Source organism: Rhinolophus sinicus, linkage group LG04 (genome assembly GCF_036562045.2).
Source record: "Rhinolophus sinicus isolate RSC01 linkage group LG04, ASM3656204v1, whole genome shotgun sequence".
Classification (NCBI taxonomy): Eukaryota; Metazoa; Chordata; class Mammalia; order Chiroptera; family Rhinolophidae; genus Rhinolophus; species Rhinolophus sinicus.
Genome location: NC_133754.1, coordinates 182,909,585 through 182,919,132, shown reverse-complemented (window position 1 = coordinate 182,919,132; position 9,548 = coordinate 182,909,585). Strand labels below are relative to the sequence as shown.

General features: G+C 41.1%; 1 long non-coding RNA gene across 1 annotated transcript; it reads left to right on the top strand.

Annotated features, from left to right (window-relative positions):
• The first annotated feature begins 1,635 nt into the window (after positions 1 to 1,635).
• LOC141571374 (uncharacterized) lies at positions 1,636 to 4,647 on the top strand. The gene is made up of 3 exons (XR_012496124.1): positions 1,636 to 1,856; positions 2,785 to 2,848; positions 3,898 to 4,647. It is a non-coding gene; the product is annotated as an uncharacterized LOC141571374 (long non-coding RNA).
• The last annotated feature ends 4,901 nt before the right edge of the window (positions 4,648 to 9,548 follow it).

The window sequence follows — 9,548 nt, the reverse complement described above, 5'->3', positions numbered from 1 at the left end:
AAAATAACTGAGTTATAGCTGGAACCAAGATTGTGGGGTCACCGTTTGACCAGCCTAAGTCTCAGTGTTTACATCGGTAAAATGGGTGATAATAACACCTGCCTATTTTGTTTTAGGATTTTCCATTTGAGGACAAAAGGGTCATCTTTTCTCTGCTTTTACCTCCCAAATTGTCCAAAAACAGTATAGGAAACAAAAATGAAAACTCTCATGATGAAACTGGGAGTCAGCTGAGCCCCAAACCACAGAATGAATAGGTGTCTGGACAGCCAAAGCAGTCGAGGAGGAACAGGATGTGTGCAGGAAGAGAGGGCAGATTCCCTGGCTACAGATTTCTGGGCGTATCAGCAAAGGACACTTCTGGAAGCAGAGGGACAAACCTCAAATCCCTTGCTTGCAGCAGCCAGAACGCGGTGCTCCGACGTGATGCTGTACTGGGTCAGGTTGGTTCCCAGAAAGAAGAGGATAAGTGAGGACGAGTCCAGGGGAGCTTCATAAAACAAATAAAAAATTAGAACTACCTTGAGATACCCCTTTTAAAAATATATATATATATTTTATTTTTTTATTTTTTTAATTTTTAAACTCACCAACCTGAGATCCAAAAGTTTGGAAACACCCGACCTGGGAGAGGATGTGAGGAAAGGTCCTCCCTACAGCTTAAATGGATACAACCGTGTTGGAGGGCAATTTAGCCATAAGAATATCCATCAAAAGTACAAAAACACATACCCTTGACCCAGAAGTTCTCCTAATAGGAATGTATCCTACCGATTAGTTGCTCCACTGTGAGATGGTACCTGTACAAGGCAATTCATTGCAACAATGTAAAAGCAAAAGATTGGAAACAACATAACACGTTCTTTAGGTTTCTGGATCACTCTGCAACCAACAAAACAAGTAGGGAACCAGAGCTGTGGTGAAGTAAAGGGGGAAAAAAAAAATCAAAGTCCTAAACCAAGTACTTAGTATGTTACCATTTGTATGAAGGGGGTGGGGTTAGAAAAAAAAATACACATTCACTTATTTGCCTGTATACCTAGAACACAGGACTTAACAGAAGGACTCCATGAAAGTGATAACTCGGCCATCCCTGGGGAGAGGACTGGGTGATGAGAAACGAGAGGATAATGATTGATTCCAGGGAGGTGTTTTACTCTTTACTCAGTTGTACATTTTGAGTTTTGAAACTTATGGGTATATTACATTCAAAAACAAAATTACCTGAGCTCCAGTACTTAGAATCACGTAGCTCACCTAAGTACAACACCCACTTGGCACATGTCAGCTTAAATTCAAACATACCAGACCCCACCTTTCCTTTCCTCTACAGTTTCCAAAATTTTAACTTCCTGGATTCCCAGAGGTGTTACTAGGCAACTGTGCAACTCTACTCCATTCCAGAACCTGCTGCAAGCAAGGTGGGGGCAAGGCAAATGCCTCCCTCCACCCCACCCAAAAGTTGACAGGCTCAGGATGTTCTGTAATCCTGAGGCCAGGCTCCCTCTGGGAACCAGAAGTTTCCAAAACATCCAAAGCACCGTGTTATTTAGTTATCTGTGTGTACTGCAGTACAGCTATAAATAGCTAGGATTTATTGAGCATTAGCTGCATGAGACGCATTCACTGAGCATTATTTTTTTGATCCCACCCATCAACCTTTTCAGGATAGTATTATGTCCTTATTTTACAGTTGGGAGAATTGAATCAAATGAAGAATCGATAGTCAAAGAATCTTGCCCCAAACTCAAAGGATAGAAGAGTCGAGATTTGAACCTGTGCCTTTCTGACTCCCCTGCGCCACTTTTGGCCTTAATGTAATACAGAAGGGTTGCTACCCAGTACCTGACTGCCAGGTGAGCCCAGAACACACCAACACTTGTCTCTGCGTCTTCTAGAACCCCAGGAGATTGCCTCTGGCCAGCTCCTGGTAGATTTCTTCCACACTTCTCAGCACAGAGGAAGTACTAGGATTAAGACAACCATTGTCTTAATTGGGTGCCAGATCCCAAAGGTCACTCGGTTCCTTTTTCATTGCCCCCACACTGTGCTCTGGCTCCTTAGTGGGCATTAAAAAGTTATAATATCATTTTAATTAAAATTTAGAAAATTAAAATAAGGCAAAAAAGGTTATACAGGTATCCCACCATCATGAAATAGAAAGTACGAGGGTAGCTGGTTTGCTCAGTTGGTTAGAGTGCAGTGCTCTTAACAAGTTTCCCGGTTCAATCCCTACGTGGGCCACTGGGAGCTGCACCCTCCACAACTAGATTACAACAACTACTTGACTTGGAGCTGATGGGTCCTGTAAAAACACACTTAAAATAAAAGTTAAAAAAAAAAAAAGAAAGAAATAGCAAGTATTAATATAACCTACCTACATGACCGACATAATATAACCTGTGTATCATAGAACATGCATTCATGTACATTGAAAACAAGGGGATTATAGTACAAAACTGGTTTGTAGTGTACTTTTTCCCATTAACAATTTTCTTTCAATATCTTTTCATGCTACTAGATAGTCTCCCGTGCCATTTTTCATTGCTGTGTTGTTTTCTGTTGGGTAAATGTGTTATAATTTAACTAAACCTCGACAATGGCAATTTAAGATGTTCCTACTAGTTCATCGTTAGAAGCAAGTTGTGATGAACATCTTAGCAACTAAAGCTTGGCACACATACATAACTATTGCCTTAGAATACATTTCTAGAGCCACAATTGTTGAGCGAAAAAGAGTATGTAAAGTAATAAGTGTTTTTACCATGTTGCCCAATTGTCCAGGTGGTCTCCTGCCATGTGTGTGTATTTCACTGAACCTCGCCTCGTTCTCGGAACTTGCTACTTGGTAGGTGGAAAATTTTATATCGGAGTTGGTGTTACTAGTGAGATAAAACGTTTTTCATCTGCTTCTTGTCTGATGATATTCATTCTTTCGCAAATTGCCCATTCCTGTCAATTTGCCCTATTTCTTATTGAGATGTTTCTCTTTTCTTTGTCAGCTTATAAGTGTATTTTACATATTAAACATATAAGCCGTCTCTCTTATATATTGCAAAATGTTTTCCCCTAGGTTGTTATTTGCTTCTCATTGTCTTTTTAGTGATATTTTAATTTTGGAAGAGACTCACTAAAGTATTTTATTTTTATTATTGTGTAGTTGCCCTTGATCTTTTGTTTTTTCTTTTTCTTTTTTTAAATTTATGTTTTCTGCCTTTGGTGATGCTTAGAGAGAACTCCTCCATCCCAAGATGGTGTAAATACTCACCCCTTTTTTTCTTCTAGTATTGGTATAGCTTCCTTTTTAACATTACGAGTTATAACCTATCTGAATTCATTCTGGAGTGTGATGTGAGGCAGGGATAAAATTAGACTTTTTTTCCAAATGATTGGTCAGTTGATCCAGCAAACTTTTTGATTCAATACATATTAAGTCTTCGTGTGAAATTTCCAGTTAAAAGTGATGGCAAGGGCCAGTCCGGTGGCTTAGGCAGTTGGAGCTCCGTGCTCCTAACACCGAAGGCTGCTGGTTCGATTCCCACATGGGCCAGTGGGCTCTCAACCACAAGGTTGCCGGTTTGACTCCCACAAGGGGTGGTGAGCTGTGCCCCCTGCAACTAACAACGACAACTGGACCTGGAGCTGAACTCTGCCCTCCACAACTACGATTGAAAGGACAACAACTTGACTTGGAAAAAATCCTGGAAGTACGCACTGTTCCCCAATAAAGTCCTGTTCCCCTTCCCCAATAAAATCTTTTAAAAAAATTTAAAAAGTGATAGCAAATGTAAGCACGGGTGGAACATGAGCTATCTCTCATTGAATAACTTTGAGGTTCATAAGGTTTAATTTTACCCAAACAACTGTTTACATATCACTTTTTTTTTTTTTTTTCAGAATAGAACTGGTGCTGCAATTCATAACAATGACAAAAGAAATACTGGAGTTGACATATTTAAAAGAAAATTTGTTTACATACAACCATATTCAATCAGTCAAGATCTATTGAGTGTTTAATATATGCCAGACAGCAGTGATGATTACAAGTTCTTTGAACAAAATACAGACAAGGTAAGGTCTCCCTAATAAGCTGGCATTTGGGCAGAGACCTCCAGGAAGTGGAGGGGGGGTGGAAGGCATTGTGACCATCAGGGGAAGAACATTCTAGACAGAGAAACAGGAAGGTCAAAGTCCTTAGGCAGAAGCATGTTTTAGGAGAAGCAAGGAGGTGAAGTTGTTACAGTGGGGTAAATAAATAATTGGAGAGAGTTGTTGGACTTCTCATGGTGATCGCTTCTTTAGCATAGGGAATAAAATCAATAATGTGAGAATAACTCTGTATAGTGCTAGGTGGGTACTGTTGAATAATTATGATGTATACCTGAAATTAATATAATATTGTTTGTTAGCTGTATTTTAGTAAACAAAAATCTAAAAAGAAAATAATAATAATAATTGGAGAGGAGCTCAGAGAGTGTTGGAGGCTCAGGTCTTATAGGACCTGTGGGCCATGATAGGGTCTAGACTTTTCTACATTGGTCATACAAAATTCAAAGCTGATTAAAATATGCCCATGTCCTGAATGACATCATAGTCCGTGGCAAAAACTGTAATAGGTATGGACAAAATTCAATAGGACTAGAGAAAACAGAACAAATAAATCTACTGGCAGAAATCAGAGAAGGTGAAGTTTAAGCTAGGTCAGTTAGAATGAATAAGTGGTCTGGGATTTCTTTTGGGGGTGATGAAACTGTTCTAAAATTGATTGTGGTACCGGTTGCACACTTCTGTGAATACACTAAAAACCATTGAATTGTATATTTTAAACAGCTGAATGATATGGGACATAAAGGATATCTCAAGTAAGTTGTTAGAGTTAAATAAAAAGAAAGAGAGAATAAGTTGGCGTCCCAAGTAGAATGGATGTACATTTTAGATACAAGAAAGTGTTGGTCAGGCAGGAGTATTTGTGAGGAATTTTCTGTTTAAGAGATGAGAATTCCCTTGTTCTGAGACTTTGAAAATTGAAAAGAATTGACAGCTTAGCCTCTTATGGAGTGGATACTCTGTGTTACCAGGCACTGAGCTAGGTCTTAGGATTACAAAAATGAAAATGATATGCCCTTCATTCAAATCTCATAGACTAGTGGAGTGTGTGTGCTTACAGGGATATGAAGGCAACACCATTTATTTAACAATTTATTCTCTTCTGCTCTGAATTATCACCCTTGACATATATTAAAACACATACTTATCAAATATATGGTGATGGAAGGAGAACTGACTCTGGGTGGTGAACACACAATGGGATTTATAGATGATGTAATACAGAATTGTACACCTGAAATCTATGTAAATTTACTAACAATTGTCACCCCAATAAACTTTAATTAAAAAAACACAAAAAGAACACATACTTAAGTTTATTTCTGTACTTACTATGCAGTTGGATTAATATCTATGACTATTTCAGTATCAGTTCCACATTCTTTATATTATTTTACTTGGACTACTTCTCTTTCTCTCTCTCTCTCTCTAACATTTTCACGTAGGTATAATTCACATGCTGTATATTTCACTCATTTTAAATGTACAATTCAATGGTTGTTAGTAAATTTACAAAGCTGTACAATCATCACCACAATCTGATTTTAGAACATTCCATCACCCCCCAAAAAAACCTCATGCTCATTCCTACTGCCAGCCCCAAGACAACCACTAATCTACTTTTTGTCTCTATACATTTGCCTTTTCTGGACATTCCATATAAATAGAATCATGCATGTCATCTTTTACATCTGGCTTTACTTTATCTATGTCTTAATATATAGTGGAACGTGGCTTCTTTCATCATTCTTCAATTCCAGGAAATTTATTGGGCATTCTTATGAGTTTATTCTTCCAACTTAACTGGAACAAAAGTCATATTCACAACCCATTTTATAGATCGGAAGAGATCACCCCTCTAAGCCCCAACATAATCATTGATAGTCATGTACCGCTCAACGACAGGGCTACATTCTGAGAAATACGTCATTAGGCGATTTTGTTGTGCGAACATCACAGAGTGTAAACCTAGATGGTACAGCCTGCCACACACCTACGCTGTATGGTACAGCCTATCTTTCCTTGGCTACAAGCCTGTACAAGCATGTTACTGTACTGAACTGTGTAGGTAATTGTAACACAATGGTAAGTATTTATGTATCTAATCATATCTAAACATAGAAAAGGTACAGTAAAAATATGGTATAAAAGATAAAAAAATGGTCCACCTGTATTGTATCAGGCACTTACCGTAAGTGGAGCTCATAGGACTGGAAGTTGCTCTGAGTGAGTCAGTGAGTGGGCCTAGGATGTCACTGGTCCCTATTGTAGACTTTATAAACACTACTCTTAGAATACACTAAATCTATAAAACAACATGTGATTAAATCAAGCGCAAGAGAAAATTATGCAATCAAGACACGTAAACACGAGACGTATATGACTGCTGGCGTTAACACGGCACACTGATTTACAGAAACCTTTTTTTTTAATAAGTAGAAAGAGTACACCCTAAAGTAATGATTAGACATATAGTGTAGTAAATACATAAACCAGTAACAGTGGTTTATTACCATTATCGTCTTATGTACTGTACATAAGTGTATGTGCTATATTTTTATAGAAGCAGCAGCACAGTAGCTTTGTTTACACAAGCCTCACCATCATTGATTTAAACGTCCTTATGTGGCTGGCGCGTGACTGTATTTTGTCTCTGGATAAATCTTGATTCTAAAACTCAAATCCATCTTCAAGGGACAGAAGATATTTTTATTTTTTTTATTTTTTATCTTTTTAAAGATTTTATTGGGGAAGGGGAACAGGACTTTATTGGGGAACAGTGTGTACTTCCAGGCCTTTTTTCCAAGTCAAGTTGTTGTCCTTTCAGTCTTAGTTGTGGAGGGCGCAGCTCAGCTCCAGGTCCAGTTGCCGTTTTCTAGTTGCAGGGGGCGCAGCCCACCATCCCTTGCGGGAGTTGAACTGGCAACCTTGTGGTTGAGAGCACACGCTCCAACAAACTGAGCCATCTGGGATCTCAGCGGCAGCTCAGCTCAAGGTGCCGTGTTTCAATCTTAGTTGCAGGGGGCAGAGCCCACCATCTCTTGTGGGACTCAAGGAATTGAACTGGCAACCTTGTGGTTGAGAGCCCACTGGCCCATGTGGGAATCGAACCGGCAGCCTTCGGAGTTAGGAGCACGGAGCTCTAACCGCCTGAGCCACCGGGCCGGCCCGATATTTTTATTTTTAAGGGCTATCAGATTAAAAAAAATAATTCCATGAGTTATCACACAGAGTTACACTGTAGTCCCAGAATAAATCATAACTTTACAAGGTAACTGATTGAAGGGCCCTTCATGTGTAAGTTCTGGTTTGCTTCTCAAACACAAAATGAATGTATGTACTTAACTGCGTGGCAAATCAGTCTTCCCTTCCGAACGTCAGTTGTTATCTGTATAATGGGCACTGTAACACCTACATCTCAGAATCCTGAATACCCACTTGCTTTATCTCCACTATCCATCTGTAGGGGCACACCAGCCCCAAGCACAAAAAGTGTGTGCAAAGCAGGCATTTTAACCATGGCTACTGTTTATTAAGTTCCTTCGGGTGTCAGATGCACTTAATTGTCACAATGACCAGGTGCAAAAAGTATTGTTATCACCCCACTTTCTGTCTATTCGTTCAAGGTGGGTACACATTTATTGATGACCTACCCTGGGTAAGCACTGGCACAAATCAACTTGAGGCCAAGGAGACAATGGAACCAGTGCATGGCAGCGTGGGAATTATACCACAAAGCAGGAAACAGTGAATGTGTAATACCAAGTTGAGAAAGCAGTCAAGAAGGCAGCCAACCAGGATTGTAAAGGAGAATAACGAGGCTGGCCTCTTTTTTTAAAATCAGGACTTCTGAGAAGGTCGGTCTAAGAAGACTCAATCTCATGCTTAAACAATAAGAAGGAGCTTATGCCCCACAGAGCTGGGAGACAAGTATTCCAGGCGGAGGACACTGAGGCACAGAGAGGGGCAGGGAGGGCCTGAGGTCACACAGCGACTGCATAGGAGAGCCAAGATTTGAAACCCTAATGCCAAATGCCAAAATCCCCTCCACAACATTCTAATAAGCAGTCATTAATTGGCCTAGTGTGGGGCTCACACACAGCTGGTCCTAAGAAAAACCTTTCTTGCTTGATCCTGGTTGGAGAGATGGCTGCCCAAGACTGGAGCTCAACCTACAGCCAGGCTTGTGAGTATAGGAGAAGGATTTATCATCCTGGGCTCCAGCTGGGGAAGGGGGCGGGAGTTTCATCCCATTGTCCTTCCCTTCCTTCCCGCTCTCTAATTCCAGCTCCGACAAAACTGTTTCAAAGAGTTCATTAAGGCCCCTTTGTCTTCAGTCCACCTTGGAGCTGGGGCCTTTCCGGGTGGGGGTGGGTTAAGGCCTGAGCTGGGTGGAGGCACAGGCCCAGGGGCAGAGGGTGGGTGGGTAGGCAGAGAATCTTGGGGCCTGGAGGGATTGAATTCACTTCTCAAATGTTACCTCTTCCTAGAGTACCCCTTCCCCTGCTTTATTTTTCTTCCGTTCCTTGGCTCATAGTAGGCACTCAATATTTGTTGAATAAAACAGTTATTTGTACCTTTCTATGTGAAAGGCATGGGGTTGGGCTTTTTAACTCCCCTTCCTTCCCACCCTGCTCTCCCCAGTGGTGACCACATCCTTGTTGTAACAACCAAGCATCTTACAAGTACTTTTTACTCTGTAATTATGTGTACAGTATCAATACTCAGAGTGTACATTCTAAGAAAGCAGGATTGCTTGGTGGCGTTCCCTGCTTCCAAGCGCAACATCTGACCCACCGGAGGTGCAGGACAATCATTTGCTGGCTGAGTGAATAAATGAATGGATGCGTGAGTGAATGAATGCATGAATGAATGAGGGCTGAGCTGGAAAGCCTGCCTGCTTGACTTTGAGGTAGTGCCTCCTGCCCAGAACTGCATGGGATTTTCCCTTCCCAGCAGGTCGTATTTCACTGGTACCGCCTTTACTCTAAATAGTTCTGGAATTCTTAAGTGGGTCTTAAACTTCAGAGCACAAACAGATGGCCAGGGCAATCCCGGAGCCCACCTTAGAGATAATGCGTGAGTTGTGCTGTCCTGGGCTAATGGAATCTCAATACTAGTCCCAGCTCACTGTCCACTCTGCAGCCAGGCAGCTTCTAAATATGTAAATCCAATTAAGTCACTCCCCAACTGAAAACCCATCAGCGGTTTCCTGGTGCCCCGGTGATAAAGTCCAAACTCCATGTCCCTTTAGCACCTGTGTGATCTGGCCCTGTCCCCTTGCTGTATCAGACACCAGGTTCTCTCTCGCCTTGGGGACTTCTTCATGGCTCTGTTCCTTCTACCTGGAAGACTCTCCCCTTTCTTCCCACTCCTATATTTGCCTTGAGGTTGTCCTTGCCAGGCTGATTTTCTTCAGACCTCAGCCTAGAAGCCCTCCT